The sequence below is a fragment of the Chlorocebus sabaeus genome, chromosome 26 (genome assembly GCF_047675955.1).
Source record: "Chlorocebus sabaeus isolate Y175 chromosome 26, mChlSab1.0.hap1, whole genome shotgun sequence".
Classification (NCBI taxonomy): domain Eukaryota; kingdom Metazoa; phylum Chordata; class Mammalia; order Primates; family Cercopithecidae; genus Chlorocebus; species Chlorocebus sabaeus.
Window position 1 is genome coordinate 58,513,529 of NC_132929.1, and position 22,381 is coordinate 58,535,909.

Sequence of the window (22,381 nt, forward strand, 5' to 3'; positions counted from 1 at the left end):
GTCAGTCCCTTTCATCCTTGACTTAGTCTATTGTAGTGCTGAGCTGACACATCCAGGTATGACTGTTGCTGAAAACTTGTGCCCCCCCGTGGTATGCCCCTGCCCTGTTCTATAAATAGCTATACACACACACACACACACACACACACACACACACACATGTGGTTGACCGCCTCACCTCCAGAGCTGGGAATCAGTCACTGTGCTGTCATTTTGGAGGCTTGTGGCTCATCAAGAGAAAGCTGTCCCCTGATATCACCCCTCCAAAGTGCACCACCTCCAGTGAGCCTCCTGTCATGCCCAGCCTGTGGACAGCCAGCCCCCACCATCCCTCCCACCCTCCACCAAGCATGAGGGTGCTGTGCAGGCAGTTGTGTGGCCTGACAGTCTCTACTAGTCCTGCTGTCCCTCGGCTGAGAATCAAACCCATTTCTGGATGACGGGGAATGTGTCCTCTGCTGACTGTGTTCTCTGTGGAGCTCAGGGGAGGGAAAAGGTCAAGCTATTTCTAGGGTGCTGTTGGGAGCACTGAAAAGGCCAAACCCTTTCCAAGGGACACTTCCTGGAAAGCCCCTGTTTAGCTGACTCTTATCCTGTGAAGCCAGCTCTGGCCATTAGCAAGCAGGGCCATGAACTCAGCCTGGAGGAAGCCTGAAGGGCACCTGTCACTCTGGAGGGAGAGACACAACAAGCCACCCAGTGCAGACAGGAGAGGGAGGCAAGGGGACAGAACGGAAGATGCCTGGGGTGGATGGAAGTCAGTGGCCTTGGGTGCTGGTATCTGTCTTCCTGGCCACCACTAGATCAGGCTTCTGAGCCTGTTGGCTGTTAGGGCTGGACTGTGCCCCATAGGCACCATGGCAGTCCTCTTGAAATCCACCAGGTGTCACCAGGCAGCATACACGTAACAGGCCTGGAAGGTCCCCAACAGCCATCTGGACATGCTCAGACATTCTGGGGCTCCTCGTTCAGTGGGACAAACTGCAGGACCCAGTGAGGGAAACGGAAATATACCAGGCCGAGCAGTATGGCTAAATCCATTTATTCCAAAACAAAACAAAACAAAAAACACACAAAAAAACAGGAGTCGCATCACCAGGGAGCCACGACCTGCCTCCTTCCTCCCTCCTATGCTAGCAATAAATAAGTTTCCCAGCCACAAATGCTTAGAACTTCCTCCTCATATGCTAGCTCCAACCTCCACTAGGTAAGATACAGGGGGTGGCCCTACCCCCTGGAATATACAAAATGTTACACAGATACTGTATGTACACTGGGGAAGGGGGTCACCCCAGCAGCCTGTGCCCTTACCTGGTCCCCACTGTCCCACCTCAGCTGCCTCCCTGAATAAGAAGATGGGAGCCCCCTGAGGGAAAAGTTGCTTTGGTGAGAGTAGAGAGGCCATCAGGCCTCCTCCAAACAAACTAGCTCCACCAGCCTCTGGCTCTTAAATAACAAACATCATCCAGAAATTTAATGACTCAGCCCTGGTCAAGGTGGCAAAGGGTCTGTTTGTCTTCCTCCATTAGACAGGGGTCTTGTCTTGAGACCCTAATGGTAAAGGGGTGGTTGGTACATGGTGGCGGCAAAGACTCCAGACCCACTTCTCTAGGCTTATGCTGATAGGGGCCTGCTTTTATTTACTTTTATTTTTATCCCATGACATTTTTTGAAATCCCATAACTCTTTTTTCATAACTTTTTAAAGACACTTTTCATAAAACTTTTTTCCACTTTTGTTTTGTCACAACGTTTCCACAGCATTTTCATCCTATAACGTTTTCATCCCACAACTTTTTAAAATGCCCATTACTTCTTTTTAGTTTGTATTCTTTTAATAAACACTTTCATAATTACAATTTTGTAAGAATAAAAACTGATGTGCTCATGCCAAGAGTGCCCAGCATTTGCACAGTCTCAATACCTTTAATACTATAGTTTTCAGACACACTAAATTTTAAGGCAAAAATGGCAGTTTGCAACAATTTCATAATTTATTACATTACAGTAGCATCACAACAGCTGTCAATAATGGCACTTTAGACCACAGTCTTTAAGTATTTCCATTATACATTCTGTTTACAAGAATTCATAAATTGGTAAAAGTCATTCTAAGAAAATTTGGCAAATAAAGCTTTGGACTGGAATTGCCATTTCTTTGTCTACTTTTCCTTCCCCCAGTTTCTTTGTTTTAAACAACAGAATTCATATTTTAAAATGCTGTAACTTATTTCAAAATATTAACATAGCAGTTACATTTTTGAATGGTTATATTATTTTAAAGTGACTCTGTAACATAAAGTTTTAGAGAAACTACTATGGATAGGGCTGATGCACGTTTTCACATTTTCTAAAAATCAACATTGGTTTTAGAACTGATTATTTTCATTTCTGGAAAACCTATCAGGTTTAATCAGATACTTTAAAAATAATGACCATATATTGCAATCTTTAAATATGTATTTTGATTCTTTACTTCCTACAGAAATTCAAATTTATTCAGTTGAACTCACATTTTAAAATTCTGTATTTCTGATGAACTCTAAACTTCTAATGTTGTCTTCTAAGCAAATTAAAAGCTGTGTTATACTGAGTGAGGAAGAGAACAAATACTTGCTGAATGAGGTATTGCAAAAGACTTCATGCACTTTGATGAAAGACTTAAGTTATTGTGATATGATTTCCATTCTTTTTAATGTTGTCTTAAACATACGACAGAATACCTACACAAAGAGCAGTATTTCAGCTAATACAGTACATTTATTTTCCATATTGACATTCAACTTAAATATGACAATATGACAGTATGTGATTTAATCCAAAGGTCCCTGATGAACACATTATTATCAGTTTGGTTACAGATGCTAAACACGATCTGAAGGTCATTCCTAGTCATTTATATGTGTCAGAGCAAAAGTGAAGTGATTGGAACTATAAAAATTCCTTTGAAATAATACATCAATGTATTAGTATATCAATGTATTAGGTAAAACCAGTTTCAGAATGATAAAGAAAAACTGTTAGACCAAATAAAATGGCTAATTAACAGTGGTACGCTTTCTAGCCTGAGGGTTTAAAATGGACTTGAAGTAACTGTCTTTCAAGTGAACTCAAATAATGTGAAAACAGCAAGTTCACAAAATAGAAGGCAAGAACAGGAACTTAAGTCCATGAAGTTTTAGCTGTTGATTCTTTCCCAAGCATCATAAAGTTATTATTTAGGCAATGTGTGACTGAAATAATTCATTCATCATGCATAGGCACATTAACATAAATATGGCACAATATACCTCTAACTGAAATTGAGAGGTATAAAAACATATTTCACTGTTCGTAAAGAACTTTGTGAGGAAATATAACTCTGTGAATGTGTAGACACATTTCCTCATGATACTGTGACATTCACAAACAGTAGATTGCACTGCAGTTTGTAAACATTTTAAGTTGCATAAACATCTCCTTGATTTTCAAATGTAGTATAATACTGTCTACTAAAAACTCCTTTTTGTTTCAACTAAGTACTCTCACATATATTGGTTTATAATAATGGTTGTTATTAAAGTGTTTTCCATTCAAAGAAAAGAAGTAAATTCCTATGTCAGAGTAATCAATGTGGTTGAAGAATAGCCAGAGAGGTCTAGATGGTAAAATCAATCTTCTAGCCTCAAAGAAGCTCCATGAACATAGAGGAATGTCAGGTGTCACATAGCTTTCCTTCACTCGAATTCATTCTTGACTAGAGCCTTTATGCCTGTTCCAGGGACATTTAAACTCTGAAAGGATTTCTTATGATCTTTACTAAGTACATTAAGAAGAAAGCCAACCAGTGCCCTTTTGTGTACTGGGACATGTAGTCATGTGATTAAAACAGGTAACATGGACTCTGACTTTAAAACGTATTGTAGACATAAAATGCTCTAGGCTGGAAAAGGTTTTTCACATCCACAGTCAATGATGGGAGTCTTTCATTCCTCAGATAAAATCTCATCAGCAAAGAGTACAATTGCTGCAGCTCATGATGCAATATCTTCATAAGCCCAGAGCACATACAAATCCTAAGGGAACTACCATAGTACTGCGCTCGTTTTTGGCAACGAAACAAATGAAACATATTCTATCCTGCACACACCTGCCAGAGCAGGCCACTTTCCTCTTCTGTGAGATTTAAAAAGCTCCCCAAAATGTTAGTCCCATCCCCAACACACAGAATAAGGGGGAAAGGCTGTTTCCAGTTCTCGGCCTTTAAACAACTCTAAATGTCAGTACTCACAGTGGCATATTACAAAGTAAGAAACAGTGCGCACTTGAGGGAAAACCACATATTGAGCTAATGAAGAGCTCACTGTGATTAGGATCCGGTCAAACATAATATCAGAACATAAGCAAATTTTATCTGAATTCCATAATGAATATACATGCCGCAATAACATCAAAAAAAGCATGGCAGCCTATTCCAAACCAGCAAGAATAATTTTGTGCAAATAGTGGGTCTTTGTGTGCTTGAACTCCCACCAGGTAAGGGCAAACTCGATATGTGAGCTAATGACTTACAATTATCAAATTAAAAAATAAAAATGCTAAAGGATGTCAGAGTGAACATCGGGAAAAGATCCACTCTCCCTTACCTTTTTACAAATAAATTTAAATTAAATTAGAAACGCAAATAAACATGAGTGGCTCTAACATTCAAATGAGGTAAATGAATTGTGTAGGAGACTAACCCCAAAGTTTTCTTTTCTGTTTTTTTGTTTTGTTTTGTTTTGTTTTCAATTTCTCGTCCAGGTGTTAGATGATGATGTTTATCTCCCTGTTCTCAGTTGCCCAGTAAAAGAATGGCATGCAGGGTTTGCTGGCCAAGCCTGAGTGCTCCTGGGTGTTCTGCATTAGAGGAAGCAGATGCACGATCTGCTGTGCAGTGGGGTTGTCATGGGGAGAACCCTCCCTGGCCTCTCCTGATGCAGGCTCCATGCTGTCGTCCAGGCTCACATCACAAAAATCTTCGGAGAGAGGGAGGTGGGGATCTCAGTGCAGGGCTAGCCTCCCCTGCTCCTGCCTGACCACCCTGCCTGAGGGCTCTACTCACCACCCTGCTCGACAGCAGCCCCAAGTTCCTGGGGGGCCGGAGCCCCTGGAGTGGGCTCATTAGCAGGGTTCTGGACAGTAGTGAAGAATTTGCCATGCCTCTTGTGGTTGCCCACGGGCGGCAACACCAGCTCCTGAAGTTCCAGAAGATTCGCCTGAATGGAAGGGTGCTCAGCTGCCACACCAGAGACAGTGCCAGTGCCCATGCCCACCCCCACCCCTGTAGAGGTGTTGCACACCCTACCTTCATCTCTTCCTTGTTCTGGGCCAGCCTGATGACATCCTCCATCTCCCAGTGCCACATGTTTAGCACCACCCCTTGGCTCTCATATACTGTGACATACTCTCCTGCAAGAGGACAGGGCTCAGACACTGGGGCCCCTCCAATGGCCCTGCAGCTCCCCCTGCCATGCCTAGGTCTCCCACTCACTCATGCCATCTGTCGCTCCAGAGAGCTGGATGAATCCAAGCTCTAGGTTTTCCACCTGTTCCTTCCCATCTGCCTTCTCCTTCAGGAGGTCCATAAAGCCACTCTGGAGCCAAAATAATGGGTTCACATCTCGAGAGTGACCTGTCCGTCCCGCTACCACTTTTCTTGGCTCATGCCAGGAATCACTCACCTTCACCTTCTCCATGGCCTTCTTCAGGGCCCGGTAACTCTCCCCACACACAAACTCACCCCCAGTCCCTGGAGCTGGGTCCTCTGCCTCTGGCTCCTTCCAGGCTGAGGCCATCAGGTAAACCAGGTGCGGGCAACACAGCCTTTCCACCTACCGCTGCCCACATAGCCGTGCCTGCTCCTCCTGGGCACTGGCTCCAGGGGAGTTGAAAATGTCACTTGAAGGCAAGAAGTGAGTATTCTTGTAGGGGCATACATAAAACAAACGGGGCAGGGAGGTGGAGTGCGAGTCCTTCCCTTGGGGCTTCAGAGAGTGCACCTGTTGGTCACAGGTGAAATGGTGTCTGACCACTGGCTCCCAGAAGGGGTGAGGGTCCAGAGAAATCAGAAGGTAGGGAAACCAAGAGCATAAGGAAGTCTGGGAGGGACCACAGAGGAAGGTGGCAAAGGGGAGGCGGGGAAAGTCAGGCTCACCATGGCCTCCCAGCTCTCCTGGTCCTGTGGGATACTCAGCATGGGCCGAGGTGCCTCCTCCTCCTCACTGTCCAAATGTCCTTCTCCATCTCCTGTGGGGAGGTGGCCAGAGGGGTCCTCAGACAACCCAACAAGGGAAGTACTGTGGGCCCACCTCTGTCCCCACCCTCACTGTGTAACCCTGAGCCAGCCCCTCCCCAGAGGGGAATGAGCTGCTGTTCTTTATCTTTCCTTTTAAGAACCAAGATCTTGCTATATTGCCCAGGCACAGTCACATTACCGGTCAGTGCGGGAGTTCTGACCTGCTCCCTCTCTGATCTGGGCCAGTTCACTCATCCTTAGGCAACCTGGTGGCCCCCTGCTCCCAGAAAGTTACCATATTGATGCCGAACTCAGTGCAGACACCCAGTTGGCACAACGACGAGCTGTTTTAAAGGTCTCTTCCAACTCTTCAATCCTATGCTGCTAACAATCCCCCCTTCCTCCTAGGGCTCTCTCATCTTCCTCTAACTGGTCTCCTGTACCTTCTCCAGGGAAAGCATGAGGCTCAGCTGGGTCTCTAGCTGTTGGTTCTGTTGGCTGGCAGCTTCTAGGTGCTCCTAAGGGGACGGAAAACAGAGTGAGAAGGCACGGAGGTTGCCAGGTCATCCGCCTCGGGACTCCATCCTCTGCAACTCCCTCCCCTTGGTCTCCTGCAACTTTTGGTGGGCCATCTCAGCCACCGCTTTGCCCCGAGCTTCCTGCTGCTGCAGCTGGTCCATGAGCTGGGCCTGCAGCAGTAACTGCCTGTGCAGTGTCTCTTTCTCAGAGGTCAGCTGCTAATAGGTGACCACATACTGCTGCAGGTGACCCCAGTACGAGTCTCACTGCTGCTGCTGCAGACTCTGAGACTCTTGGGTCTTCAGCTGTATCTGCAGGAAGACCCTGGGCATGAGGGCATGTGGTGGTTGGCTTCCAGATTCTGGGTCCATTAATAGGGTAGCGAGGGCACGGTGGGGCTCTGTCACCTGCCCAGGCCCCTGGCCCCTTGCTCCAGGCCTAAGAGACTTCCCACTTTGCCTAGAACCTCGTGCCTCCTTCCCCAGCCTCAAATCTCATGTCCTTCTTCCCACCATTTAAACTGTAGGCCACAGACTGGTGGAAAAGCAGAAGGAGCCAACCACCATCTGCTAAGTGTGCTACATGCCTAATGCTTTCCATGTATTATCTCATTTAATCCTCAGCACCTCCGTAAGGAAAATGCTAACTTCCTTTTGAAGTTAAAGAAACAGAGACTTAGAGATGAAATGTAGTTGAATGGTGACCAGTGGAACCGAGGCCAGAATCCAGTTTGAATCTAAGGAGGCTTTTTTGTTTTGTTTTGTTTTGAGACAGAGTGCCACTCTGTGGCCCAGGCTGGAGTGCAGTGGTGCAATGCCAGCTCACTGTAACCTCCACCTCCTGGGGTCAAGCGATTCTCATGCCTCAGCCTCCTGAGTAGCTGGCATTACAGGCATGCACCATCATGCCTGGATTATTTTTTGTTGTTGTTGTAATTTTAGTAGAGATGAGGTTTCACCCTGCTGGCCAGGCTGGTCTCAAACTCCTAACCTCAAGTGATTCTCCTGCCTCAGCCTCCCAAAGTGCTGGGATTACACGCATGAGCCACCTTGCCTGGCATAAGAAGCCTTTCATACCACTGTCTTCTCCTGTGATTGGGGGAATCCATGCCTCTAGTTGCAATGATGATGTCCAGACCTGCGAGGAGCCCAGGGCTACCCACCTCTAAAAGTCAGAGGGTGGGAAGCAAGAAACAGTCATAGGGCTGCCCTGGAGAGTGCTGGGGTCACCTGCCCCACAGCTGGAGCTGCCTTTGGCCTGGCACCTCCCCTCCCCAGAGGCTGGTGTCTGCCTCCCAGCCCTTCTTGGATGGGGTGGGGGCTACCGTCTGCCTCACCTCGCTCAGCTCCTGCAGCTCCTTTACTTGCTGCTCCAACTGCAGTGTGCTCTGGTTTTCATTGTTCTGGACAGAGAGAAGCAATCAGTGGCCAGTCACTGCAGCTGGAGACCCCAGAGCTTGGTGTCTACCTCCCATGTCACCAGAAAGGGTGGAGGCAGGTTAGAAAAACCATCCCGTCTCCCCAACAGCCATCAGAGCAGGGCCTGATGAGCTCTGGCTCACAGGCGACTTAAGAAGTACCATTTCATGTGAGGGCTACACTGCCCCATTTTACAGGTGGGGAAACAAAGGCCTGGAGGGTTAAGGATAAGGGCAGGCTCCCCAGGTGGGGCAACCCACCTCGAAGCTGCAATGTGGCTCAGCCAGCTGCTTGTCGAGCTTGTGGTTCTGGGAGAGCACGAGCCTCTCCTCCTGCTTTCATAGCCTCTCCTCCTTCTCCCACAGCCTCTCCTCCTGATCCCATAGCCTCTCCTCCTGCTTCCGCAGCTTCTCCTCCTCCTTTTGCAGCCTCTCCTCCTGGTTTCATAGCTTCTCCTCCTGCTTTCACAGCCTCTCACCCTGCTCCTGTAGCCTCTCCTGCTGCTTCCGAAGCCTCTCCTTTTGCTCACACAGCCTCTCCTGCTCCCGCAGCCTCCTCTCCTTCTGCTCTCAGAGGCTCTCCTCCTGATCCCGAAGCCTCTCCTTTTGTTCCTTGCTCAGGAGACTCAAGGCCTGATTGTTTTCCACCTGGGAATGGAGCTTTCCCTCCAAACTCTCCACCTTCTTCTTCAGGTACCTGACCTCATCTTGTAGCTGCTTCACCTCAGATATTTCTGCTGGGGGTGCTGGGGACAGGGGGTCAGCTGATAAAGGAAGCAGACAATAAGGGCCTCTGGATTCCCCAACCACCACCCCCTACCCAAAAAGAAAAAATAAAACCCTCCTCTTGATGCACAGCTCCTCTCAGGCTTTCCAAACTTGGCCTCACTGCTAATGATTCCTTGAACCTGAAGGTAGCCAATTGCCAAGTCACTTTCAGATAGAGAGCACTATGGGTGGCTGACAACGGGCACTCTTCCCTCTTTGCTGATGGGGACCCTGAGGCTCATGGAGATGACAAAACTTGCTGTCTCCTGGCACAGACCTCTTTCTCTCTGCCTCAAAGCCCTTCCATCCACCCACCTCCCTGGGGCATTCTAAGCCACCCCCACAGTCCTCTGATGCCGGTCCTGCTCCCACGTCACACCAGCCCCATCTTACCCATCTGGGGTTTGAGTTCGGACAAGCTCCTCTCCAGCTCCTGTATCTGATGTATGTCATGCTTCTTCTCTTCCTTCAATGTGCAAGCCTGCCCAAAGCACAGAGGGGAAGGGCCCTGGAGAGAGGGGCTGGTGGCTGGACAAGCTACCATCTCCCTCTCTGCCCCCACCTCCACAAAGCCCAGATCCATGACCACCTCTGGCTATACGATTCCCATTTTACAGATGCCCAGAAAGATCCAGTGACCTATCTAAGGTGGGGGGCTGAAGGGTCAGGTCTCACCTCCACCGACATTTTCCACATCCTCTCCTGCCACTGGGCCCTCTCTCCTGTTACATGTTGAGCATATTCATCTCTCTCTAGCTGGACTTGTTTAAGTGACTCTGTCTTCTGCGAGAATGGGCACAGAAGTTAGGAAGGGCTGTCACTGGTCCTCAACTGCTCCTGGCCAGCTGGGGTCATCATCCTTCCACATACCTCCTCTGCAAAGCCTCACCTGTGTCACGTGTGCGTTCAGCAGCGCCCACTCCTTTGAGGACTGCCTTAACTGCAGCTGGAGGACTGCTTCACTACGGCTCGAGGACTGGATGGTGAAGAGTGAGAAGTTTCGATCTGGGGAGCCGGGGCAGTGCCCCTTAAAAGGGCTAGGGCTAGACTCAATATACAACTCAGTCAGTAAAGATCAAGGCATTTCCAAGCCCATGTCCTGGTTTTTAAAAGAACTCAGTAAAATTGGAAGGGACAGGGAAAGAGATCAAATTTACAGCTGGCTAACAGAGGCCCAGAGAGATCAGATAATATTGCTATTGTTATTACTGTTATTACTACCACTTTTAACCTTTACGGGGTGCTTCACCAGGTACCACGCTAACAATCCTATTTAATCCTCACTACCACCATATGAGACAGTTACTAGGATTACCTCTATTGTGTAGATGAAAAACATGAAGTATTCGAGGTTAAGTTCTTGCCTAAGATCACTTAGACAGAGCTGGGATTTGAACACCCAGGTCTATCCCATTTTCTAAGCCCATTTTTCTTGCTGGGGGTGGGGACACAGGTAGGAGGGGGAAATTAATCTTTTGTTTGCTTTTTGAAAGGATGATACATTCGCATAGTCCAAAACTCAGAAGGTACACCATGGAAGTGTCTCCCAAGCACCCTGTTACTCTCTCCTGAGTTTTTTACAAACACTTGCAGACATGTTTTATGTACATTATCATAGTACACACACACATACACACACACACCCCTTTCCTCTCTCTACAGAAATGGTAACATAGTAAAGGTACTCTTCTGTACCTTCACAGTACAAGTACCTAATACCCCACCTAGGAATTGGCCAAGGCCACAGCCAGGTAAGGGCAGGGCAGGCACTTGGCCTCTGAGCTCCGTGTCCAGTGCTCACTCCCCACAGTGCCCCCAACTTACCCACAGCAGCTGACTCAGCCCCAGACTGCCTCTAACAACCGTACACAAAAGCAGCTTGAAATGATCCTGCTGCCTTCTGGGCAGGACACTGCATCCTGCAGCAGGGACCTTTAGGCTCACTCCTCCATCTGGGAAGCCAGGCTGCCAAGGGATGGGGCAGCTGGTTGGACTCACCCTGTCCTCTTCCTGCTGCTGTGTAGACACAGCAGAGAGAACCCGCTCCAATTCTTGAATACGCTGTAAGGAGGATTAGAGTTGGCCAGCGAGATCCTTGGACTCTTCTGTAATGAGAGAGGTTGAGATGGGGCCCAAAGGACTCCCCCTAAAGACCTGTCAAAGTGCCAGGTTGAAGGATGATGGGATGCCCAGATTCCCACCTTCAAAGTGTCTGGCAGCACCTTTAGTATGGTAAAGGGTGATCTTCAAGTCTGCCTTTTCCAATGTGAGGATGTTGATTGTCTAGAATTGAACGTTTGGGAGAAAAACCAAGCAAGTGCTGAAAGAGAAGGAAAGAAGCATTCTCCAAAAGACAGGAGAAAACTCCCCACCCTCCACTCACCTCTAACTGCTCCGTTTGTGCTTTGTGTATTTCATTGTTTGCTTTCTTTTCCTATAGGAAGAGGAAGACAGAGCTCTTACCACGGGGAGGCAGAGATGGCACAGTAAGAGACATGCCCCCAGAATGCCACCAATGCCCCAGGACAGGTCCACTCATGGGACTAAGTTATCAGGGACCCTATGGGGATGGGATGGAATCTGAGGGTTGAGCTTTCTTCCCCAGGCTGGGAGTGGGTGAGACAAGACTGGCCCCTCTACATCCTCTACATCTGAGTGCCCCCCAAACCCAGCAGTCATGTTGTGAGCAAACAAAGAAACCACATTACTTCTTCCAATTGATGTTCCACTTGTTTCTTCTGTTGTTTCTGTGGAGAGAGTCAAATTCAAGTGACTAAGGGTGGCCCCTCCAACTCTATTCCCCAGACCAGGAAGCAGTAGTTGGGGCCAGGAATGGATTTTAAAGGCAATGTTCTCAGACCCAATGGCAACACGAACTGGTCAACTCTCTTCAAGCTCCCAAGGACAGAAGATTTGGGTCTTTGTTGGTTTTTGCCCATAGACACAGAACTCAAAGTCTGAATCTGGATTCTCTTGAAAGGACAGTAATATAAATCTCTAGAGATGGAGTCTGAGAAAGACCCACCCATCTGCTAGCTTGTGATTTAGAAAGGTGCGTTCATTCAACAGACATTTACTGAGCACATATGGGCCAGGTATGGTTCTCCACAGCAGATATAGGATGGAAAAGGACAGACAGGAGCCCTTGACCGTGAGGTTTCCATTCTAGGGGCCTTTAAATCTCAGACTCTCAGAGCTAACAGAGACCTTTGATGCCATACCTCCCCGCGAAACACAAACCCAAGGAGAAGAGGTGGCTTGTACAGAATCAAAGAGCAAATTAGGGACAGAGTCAGAGCAGAAATTTGGGGCCCTTGACAATGAGTCAGGCTAGTGCTTCCCTGACAGGTGACAACCCCAGGGTGTGTGTGGAAAGGACTAGAGCAGGGGTATCTGGAGGAGAGAGAGTTGGCAAAAAGGACAGTGACAGAAGAGCCATGCTGCATGCTCCTTGTTCTAGGGTCTCTCCAGGTGAGGCCTGGGTGCTCCAGCTCCCCATTTGCCCTTGGCACCAGGGGCCCCCAGCCCTTTTCTTTAGGGCCCCATGGGGAAACGAAAGCCTAGGACTGGCAGCATGGAATCAGGGGACCCCACTGGACTCTTACCAATGATTCTATGTTTTCATTGAGGTGATTGATTGTTGTGGAGCTTGACTCCAGAGCTACTGCTAGTTCTTGTTACTGCTAGTTCTTGCTCTGAGGCACATGCCAAGAAGATGAGTTGGAGGAGGATTGCAGGGAGAGGTAGAGAGAACAATCATTAGGGCTAGGGTGTATGTGAGCTGTCTCAGCTGGCAGAGGGTCACCCAGCCCCTGCTGGTGAGAGAAGGTTGGAGGGCTAGCCTGCAGTGTCACTGAACCTTGGCCTAGGGCCTCTTACCTCCAGATCCTTCAGGATAACATATGATGTAGGAGTGATAAAAATGAGAAATTCAAAAAAACAGAAACTTACATGGGAAACAACTATAGATATTGAGAAACTATAAAAACAGCAAGGGGCTGGGCACGGTGGCTCACACATGTAATCCCAGCACTTTGGGAAGCTGAGGTGGGTGGAACACTTGAGGTCAGGATTTCAAGACCAGCCTGGCCACCATGGTGAAACTCCAACTCTACTAAAAACAAAAAGATTAGCCGGATGTGGAGGCAGTTGCCTGTAATCCCAGCCACACAGGGGGCTAAGGCAAGAGCCAAGATCGCACCACTGCACTGCAGTCTGGGTGACGGAGTGAGACTGTCAAAAAAAAAAAAAAAAAAAAAAAAAAAAAAAAAAGCCCCAAATCCCACATGCTTGTTCTGTATGTTATTCCCAAGCTACTTTTAAACTTTAAGGTCTCACCATTTCCAAGATGATAAAAGATGCAGGGAAGGAAAAAACCCAATCAATCAAGCAGGTGAAGAAGCAGACATAAACAGGCCAAAGGTTAATGGCAGCAACATAAAATAAGCCAGAGGCAAACTATTCCCCAAACTAGAGAAGCCTCAGGGGCATGCACAGCTGGAGACAGCAAGCCAGAGAGGGATCTCAGCACTGCCTAACCTTCTACTTGTCCAATGGGGGAGTGCTACCCCGTTGGAATGGTTAAGGTTGGACACAAGCACCTTCTGAATGTCCTGAATCTACAGGAGATGACAAAGGAGAAACAAGGACAGGGAGAAAGACAGAAGTGGCTTAGAGAGAAACAAGAAAGTCAGGGTGGGAGGAAGATGTGTGTTCAGGAAATGAAATGCTGAAGAAGAGCAGAGGAGATTAAAACCATGGCCTGTGCCATTCTTCCAAATGGCCACCTGCTGCCTTGCCAGGGGCAGGAACAAATAGATGGAAAAGTCCCCTGAATGATGCAGTCACAGAGTGGAGTCACCTGACCAATGCAGCTCTTAATACACTCACTAGCTCCCTTTTCTCAGGCCCGGGATGGGGGTGATGAATCTAGACCTCCACCTCCATTAAAAAACCAGACTTCTGAGTAAGGGTTCACTTGAACTAAGGGGGCTCCAGCTAAAAAATAAGTTTGAAAGACACTGATCTTCTCCAGTATCATCTTACAGAGGAGGAAACTGAGGCCCAGGGGAAGAAGTGATTTTTCTGTGATCACCCAGCAAGCTGGTGGCAAGTTAGATCTTCTCTTACTCCTAGTGCCCATGGCTCTCCTCACCACAGCCTGGGCCCCCTTCAGTGACTCCTAAAGGGACAACCTGATGGCAAGTGGCTGTCCTCATTGGCCCAGCTTCCCCTTGAGACGGGGGTTGAGGAAAATCAAACAGCAATGACCATTTCCTGGGTATCGTGGGTGTTTACAGCAGGCCATGTACTAGGGATTACCAGAAAAACAACAACAACAAGGAATCTCATTTAAACTTCACAACTGGAAGTCAAACAATATTACCCCTATTTTATAGATGTGAAAAGACAGGCCCAAACAGCTCAAGCAATTTGCCATAAATCAGATCCCTAGCAGAGGGAGAGGCAGGATTCAAACCCAGAATTCTCTACAATTACCCAGCAATCTCAACAATTACCCTCCACTGCCGCTTGGGCCCCCTGTCCCCAGGAACCTGGCCAGCCAAGACTCACATCCCCAGGTGAGTGGTAACCACCAGAAGTGGTTGTCTCAGAGCTACTTCCAGTTTTTTTCTTTTTTGTCTTTGCTCCTGCCAGAACACCAGGGCTGTTCCTCTGCTGATATTCTTAAAGCTGTGCGAAAGAAGAGCAGTAATACTCATGAGAACTACCAGCCCCTACAGCCACATCCTCCTTTACAGTTTTTCAAAATACTCTTATACACCATCTGATTTAATGCCACCAACAACTGTACAAGGTGTTGTCACAATCACTTAGTGACTGAGAGGGATGGATATTATGGGCAAAAAAAAAAAAAAAAAAAAAAAAAAAGAGGGGGGCAATAATGGAACTTAAACTCGGTCTCTGACTCCAAGCTCTGGGGTTTTGCCATGAATCAGCAGCTGCCAGGGACCAAATCCAGAGTCAGAGGTAGAAAAGTAAACATTAAGTAGGCAGGAACTGCACTCTGTGGTTTAGTCATACATCCTCTCATGTCTGTTAGTGTGAAGAAGTGCACCAGTACCTCTCAAACTTTTATATCAATGTGTCCTCATGGCAGAAGGCAGCTTTTTTATTAAATCTGGGAATTTATCAGAAAGAGGACAACCCAAGCCTCATTTCAGAGAGAGGTCTGGTAGACTCTTAGAAACATATGTGACTGTCATCCCTAAGTACATTAACGTTTTTTCTCTCTCAAGAGAATTGAGGGAAACTGATGCTTCAGAAAGATCTCCCACATTTATCCCATGGCACTCAAAGTACCCCAAGTTGAGATGATATGAGGAAGATTCAAGCTGTCAAATTCAGTTTCCCAGGACCTATTCCACAGAAGATGAGCAAATCTCACTTCAGAGACCACTGACTGAAGGGCATTCGGGTACCAGAACTGTGGAGAATTAGAATATGAGGTGGAGAACTCAGAAAAACATGTTAAAGTCTCTCTGGAGAGTAGAAGCCCGGGAGAAAACCAAACCAAACCCGTTTCCCCTTTGCCACCCAGAGATACTGTCAACGTTTTGAGTTCATGGGGGATGAGTAGGCTTTTCCCACTGTCAATGTCTATGAGAAGGGACTAAGACAACCTGTAACCTCTTGTTCCTAGGTCCCATATTCCCCATTCCCCTTCCAGCTGGAAATTTGTGCTGCAACCAGAGGAACCAGAAATGGGGAGAGAAAGCTCAGAGGACTGGGTCGTAAGATCAAAGGCTGGTCTTGCAGCAGTAATGAAAGTTTCTAGGGGGACTGTGACATCACTACATTCCACTCCTCCTGGGGGTGGGAGGAACCACATCAGTGCAATGGCTGAGTCACTGAACCACAATGTGGGAAGGTGACATAAGGCTGGGACCCAGGTCCTTAGAGACACTAGTCCAAAGAGCCCAGGGAGGTCGGACTTGGGTCAGCAGGAGGGGAGAGCAGAGTCTGCAGCAGGGAACCCCAGGAGTCACCAGCCCAAAGTCACCAAGGGATGACTGGCGATGGGGGTGGGAACTGGGGCTGGGCCTGGGGGACCCAGGTCCTTGGAGAGGTGAGTCCAAAAAATCCAGGGAGGTCAGGCTTGGCATAGCAGGATGTGAGGGCTGAATATGGAACAGGGAGCCCCAGGAGTCACCTGCCCAACATCACCCTGGGGTGATTGGCGAGGTCAGGGGCTGGGCTGCTTGGTGAAGGGGGGGCTGACTGACAAGACTTTGGTGAGGAGACCCCAGAGGCGCCAGGGTTGGGTGGCCCTGTCTGGTATTCCTCAGGAGTGGTATGGACTCTGGTAACCGTTTTGTCATTGGAGGGGATCTGTGGCTGGGTTGGGTGGATAGCCTGAGGTCAGGAGTTCAAGGCCAGCCTGGCCAACATGACTAAATCCTGTTTCTACTAAAAATATAAAACTTAGCCAGGCGTGGTGGTGCACACCTGTAGTCCCAGCTACTTGGGAGGCTGAGACACAAGAATCACTTGAACCAGGGGGACAGAGATTGCAGTGAGATGAGATCACACCACTGCACTCCAGCCTGAGTGACACAGTAAGACCCTGTCCCAAAAAACAAACAAACAAACAAAAAACCCACAGGTAAAATTGTACCTATAACCAGGAGAGAAATAAATCAATAGAAATAGGCCCAGAAATGACAGAGATGATGTAATTAGCAGACAAGGATATTAAAAGACATATTATAAATATGCTCCATATGTTCAAGAAGGCTAAAATGTTTGATCATGATGAGAAGAGAGAAATGGAAGATATATTGACCAAAAAATAAAAAATAAACACTGGCTGGGTGAAGTGGCTCATGTCTGTAATCCCAGCACTTTGGGAGGCTTAGATGCAAGGATTGTTTGAGCCCAGGAGTTCAAGATCAGCCTGGGCTACATAGGGAGAACTATCTCTATAAACAATTTTTAAAAATAGCCAGGCATAGTGGCACACACCTGTAGTGCCAGCTACTCAGGAGGCTGAGGCAGGAGGATCACCTGAACACAGGAGGTTGAGGTTGCCATGAGCTGTGATTGTACCACTGCACTCCAGCCTGGGCAACACAGTGAGACTTTGTCTCAAAATAAAACAAAAAGAATGACTAGAGATGAAATAGTTACCTCTGCAGATATGGGATTAAAAGCAGTTGAAGTCAGTGAGGTTAGGTGTGGTGGCTCATGCCTGTAATCATTCCAGCAATTTAGGAGGCTGAGGCAAGAGGATTGCTTGAGGCCTGGAGTTCAAGACCAGCCTGATCAACATAGTGAGGTCTCATCTCTACCAAAAAACAAACAAACAAACAAACAAACAAACAAACAAAACAAAAGGAAAAAAAAAAGAAAAAGAAAAACGGAATAAAACATTTTTAAAAAATTTAGTGAAGACAAAATACAGACTTTTTCACACAAAGAAAAGCCAGGATAATCACCAGCAGGCCTGCACTCTGAGAAATGTTCAAAACAGTTCTTTGGTCAGAAGAAAAAATGACACTAGATAGAAATTTGGATCTACACAAAGGAATGAAGACCACTGACATAATAAATACGTGGATAAATAGAAAGATCCTATTTTCTCATTTTTTGATGTCTAGAAATAATTGAGGCAAATGTAATAACATATTGTGGGATTTATGACAGGTGGAAGTAAAATGATGACGAGAATAGCACAAGGGACAGGCGGGGAAATATAAGAATACTATCATAAGCTGGCAGTTACAGTTGAGGGAGGTGATAAATCTCTGTGATTCCACCTGGAATACTGCGTTGCTCTTGGAAGTGAGAAGAGGGAGTTTCAGAGACTTCCCCCGGGCTCTTCCTACTATAGTGGCTGATACCTACAGCTCAGGGAGTAAAGTGAGAGCTCTGTTACCTTCTAAGCATACTTATATCAATTGCATATTTAGGGACAGATAAATGACCACCAGATGGGGCTGCAGCCTCTTAATCCAGGGATCCATTTATTACCTAATCTTCACACGTCCTCAGTCTTTTGGAGAGGGGACATCGTGGCATTGTGGGTCTTCTGGGGTCAGGGTCAGCTCTAATCCTATATAAACGGCCCTCAAACAGTCTGGGTATTCCCTTTTCATCAGCTACAGTTACTTTCATCAAAGACCTCACATCCCTTTGGAGAATAATTAATGAATACCATGTGGTAATGTTGCAGGATCTTTTTCCAAGAATACCCAGCCTCCCCTACAATCAATGAGCTATAGGTCTCAATTGTCTCAGTCTGAAAACTGGGTAGGAAATTGTAACTTTTTGTTGCAGCCTTCTGCGTGCCAGATCTTATTGTTGTTTCCTGAATACACAAATCAGGAAATATCCTAGGGCTCACACCTGTAATCCCAACAATTTGGGAGGCCAAGGCAGGAGGATTGCTTGAGCTCAGAAGTTTGAGACCAGTCTAGACAACATAACAAGACTGCATCTTCACTAAAAATTAAAAAAAAAAAAAAAAAAAAAAAAAAGGCCAGGCATGGAGGTGCATGCCTGTAATCCCAACTACTTGGGACGCTGAGGTGGGAGGATCACTTGAGCCCAGGAGGTTGAGGCTGCAGATAGAGATGATTGTGCCACTGCACTCCAAACTGGGCTACAGAGTAAGATCCTGTCTCCAAACAACAAAATACCCTAGTCAGCTGCCTATATAACTCTCCCCAGGAATGCCATCAGTTTTTACCCAATACAACAGATCCCTGGAGGTCAACTCATCCTGGTTATCACTCTAGCCTTCCTACCAATTAAGTTAATTACATCCACGTTGTTGATGATGGTGAAGTGCCACCACCTGGCATCTGCTGTTCTGGCCTTCCACTATGCCCACTGATACCACGAAGCCTGGTCTAACGGCAGCATCTCTTGTCAATCCTGGCCTACAAAGGATAGTTTCTGAAAGATTCAGGTGCCCTTCTCACTAGTGCCTTCCTTGTTAGCCTAGAGAGGGGAGTTGCTGTGAGGTTTCCAAGGGCACATAGTCAAGTGGTAGATTCCGAATCTGCTGGCATATAATGAACCATTTCAATATTCCTACCTCCCTGTACTTTCCAGCTTCTTTGGTGCTTTGCAAATGTAGTTCTATAATCTCTACCTAATTCCCTGCAGCAACTGTTCCATCCACATTTGAAGGAGCCACTGCAGCAGCACGTTAGAGCCCCAGGTGTCCCTGCCAAGCCATTAAATCCTGAGAGTGCTCCCACTTCAGTGTATTCTCATGTATACAGCCTTTAGTCTCCCCATGGTCCAACATCCTTATGTCCAGTCCTCCACCTCCTCTCCCAGATTCTGCCAGTACACACTCGGAAGCTACTGCAACATTTTTGGCAAAAAATCATTCTCCCAGAGCAGACTGTGCTTGTGACCTTGGGCCATGATGAGGAATGACCGTAGCCTGGTGTCAACGTGGCGCAGCAATGATGACACACTTCATCCTGCTGTAAGGTCTTGTTGGAGGCTCTTTGCCTAGTCTCCAGGCAAGGGACAGCTGCCCTTCTCTTAGCAAGGAAAGGAGGCTACTTCTTTTAGCCTAGAGCATTGAGTGGAAACTGGAGGTTCGAAGTTCTCAGATGTATCCACTTAAGTTTCCCCATACCAGATATCAGGATCCCATTGCTCCTCTCCCCTCCCCTCCCTCCCCTCTTTTCTCTCCTCTCTTTTCTCTTCTTTCCTCTCTTTTCTCTTCTCTCCTCTCTTTTCTTTTCTCCTTTCTTTTCTCTTCTGTTATTTCTTTTCCTTTCTCTTCTTTTTCTTTTCTCTTCTCTTTCTCTGTCTTTCTTTCTCTTTCTTTGTTTTTCACTTGGGATCTCACTCTGTCACCCAGGCTGGAGTGCAGTGATGTGATCTCAGCTCACTGCAACCTACACCTCCCTGGCCCAAAGGATCCTCAGTCTCCTGGGTAGCTGGGACCACAGGTACATGCTACCACATCTGGCTAATTTTCATATTTTTTATAGGGATGGGATTTCACCATGTTACCCAGACTGGTCTCAAACTCCCTGGCTCAAGTGATCCTCCTGCCTCAGCCTCCCAAAGTTCTGGGATTATAGATATGAGCCACTGCACTCACATCTCCTTTTCCTTAAGTAATTCTAAATAAAAAGACAAATCATAAAATAAAATTTGTATATTTTGGGGAAATGACACAAAACTGCCATGACAGCTGAAATTAAAAGAGTTTATTTCTCGATTTTCTGCTGTGTGCATGTGTGCATGTGCACACTTGTCCTTGGTTGGCGCCCTATGTGTGTACCTGCTGTAGCTATTGGGTCAATCTGCACAATGTCTGACTCCACAATTTCCAGCAAACAAAAGCTCTACACGGCCTAATTTTCAAGCAGTTGAGACTGAAGCAGCAGTCTCCTTCTGTTTTTAATTTGAATTAAACTGCCAGGCTGCACTTGTGTGGGAAACTGACAATATTCAACAAGAAGTTTCCAGGTGAGGCCTGTCACCCTCCAGTGTAACTTCAGGGCCTGCTTGCAGGTGGACTGGCTTTGGCTGGAGGCTGGGTCAAGAGGGCTCTCCTGGCATGGCACATTCCCATCATAGGGAGAGAACTCTTTTGGGAGCATGAGATGGACTAAGAAGACGCATCCATTAGGAAAGTGGCCCTTGGTCTGTCCAGTTTTAGTGGAGGAGGGTGATTGGTGCAACGACCACTTCTGATGGGAAAACTAATCGGAGACATGGACGTTCATTGTCTTTACCATGTGTGCCCCACCAGGACCCAAACTGGAGAGGTGAAAAATTCCAGAAGACAGATCAAGAGTGGTGGACATGTCATGACTGCCCAGTCTGGGATCCTCCCACCACCCCTTGGTCCTGCCCTCTGGAACCCAGGGCAGGCTGGCGGAAGTCCTTTTTGTGGTCTGGGCTTCTGACCAGGATGCCTCTGACTTCCTAACACCCACGTGGGGCAGCCTAGTGTAAAGATCCTGAAAACAGGGGAACAGCAATTGATAAAGTGAACCCAAGATATGACTAAAACTATCTCTGATGGCAAAGCCTTTGATGCTGAAGAGTCTGACTCATAGAAAGATGGCCCTGAGCATGGCACCTCTGACCAAATTCCTCACTCTGACCTACTGAGTGTATGAGCCTAGCCTTGCTCACAGTCGGGGCTGGAGGAAGAGCTCATGGAGTCCACTCGATAACTGCACTTCCTGTGTGCCTGTCACAGCTGATTCCACCCACACTGTCCTCTATCACAGCCAGGCCAGCCCTGCCATGCCCTGCCATTGCAGTCAGGGCTCTTTGGGGGTGAGTGACAGAAAATTCACTTGAGTTGCCTTAGGCAAGAAGGGAAGTTCATTGGTCAGTAAGTTAGCCACGTGCAAGGCAGGGAACAGCTGGGCCTCAGGAATACCTGGTCTCAGAATCACCAGTGCTGTCAGGATTTGCAGGCTCTTTTCCTTGTCTCTGTCTCCACCTCAGTCTGTAGATCAGTTTTGTGCTCTCAGAGAAACTTTCCCCACAAGGTTGGAGTCAGGCTGTTGGTAGCATGAGACTTCCATCTTCCTGACTTTGCCCCCAACAAAGGATGGTGCTCCCCTCCATTAGTTCCTATTCAGAAAACTCCAGAAGAAAGTTTCTGCTTGGTGTGGTCTGGGTTGGCTGGGGAGCTGGGACACTAAAACTGCCAACCCCTCTAGTGTCATGTGGTTGAAGTAGGGTAGGGAGATGTATTAGTTCACGTTGCCATGCCAAAATACCACAGACTGGGTGGCTTAAACCACAAATATTTATTTCTCACAGTTCTGGAGGCTGGGAAATCCAAGACCAAAGTGCCAGCAAGGTAGGTTACATTCTGAGGCCTCTTTTCTTGTCCCATAGCTGGCTGCCATATTGTGTGCTCACGTGACCTCTTCTTTGTATTTATGCAGACAGAGAGTGACTGCACTCTCTAGTGTCTTGTCTTATAAGAACACTAATACTACTGAATCAGGGCCCTACCCTTAGGACCTCATTTAACCTTAATGACTTCCTGAGAAGCCTCATCTCAAGATACAGCCATGCAGAGGGTTAGGGCTTCAACATATGAATTTAGAGGAGACAGAGACGCTCAGTCCATGATGGGAAGAAAAACTTCATGAAAAATGGGGTGCAGTGGCCAGAAAAGGGGCAGAAAAATTGTTCTCTCCATTTTCCAAAATACACATCACACACACACACACACACCATGGTCTTGCCTTTGTCCCTTCCCAACAAGGCCACTCCCCACCCTGTGATTATTTACCTCCCTCCTATCCTGCTCTCTGGTGCTGCCCTTTCCCCTAAGTTGTCCTGTGGCTCACAGATTGCTACATGCAGGCAGGTGCATGTAAATGTAGCCCAGGGCTGGGGGCCTCCTGGACCATGTGTGTCCTGAGCCCTACCATGAGACTGGGCAGCAAG

General features: G+C 47.3%; 1 pseudogene; it reads right to left on the reverse strand.

Moving 5' to 3' along the window:
• Positions 1-4,784: 4,784 nt before the first annotated feature.
• On the reverse strand, positions 4,785-15,394 carry LOC103245207 (golgin subfamily A member 6C-like; annotated as a pseudogene).
• Between the last annotated feature and the right edge of the window lie 6,987 nt (positions 15,395-22,381).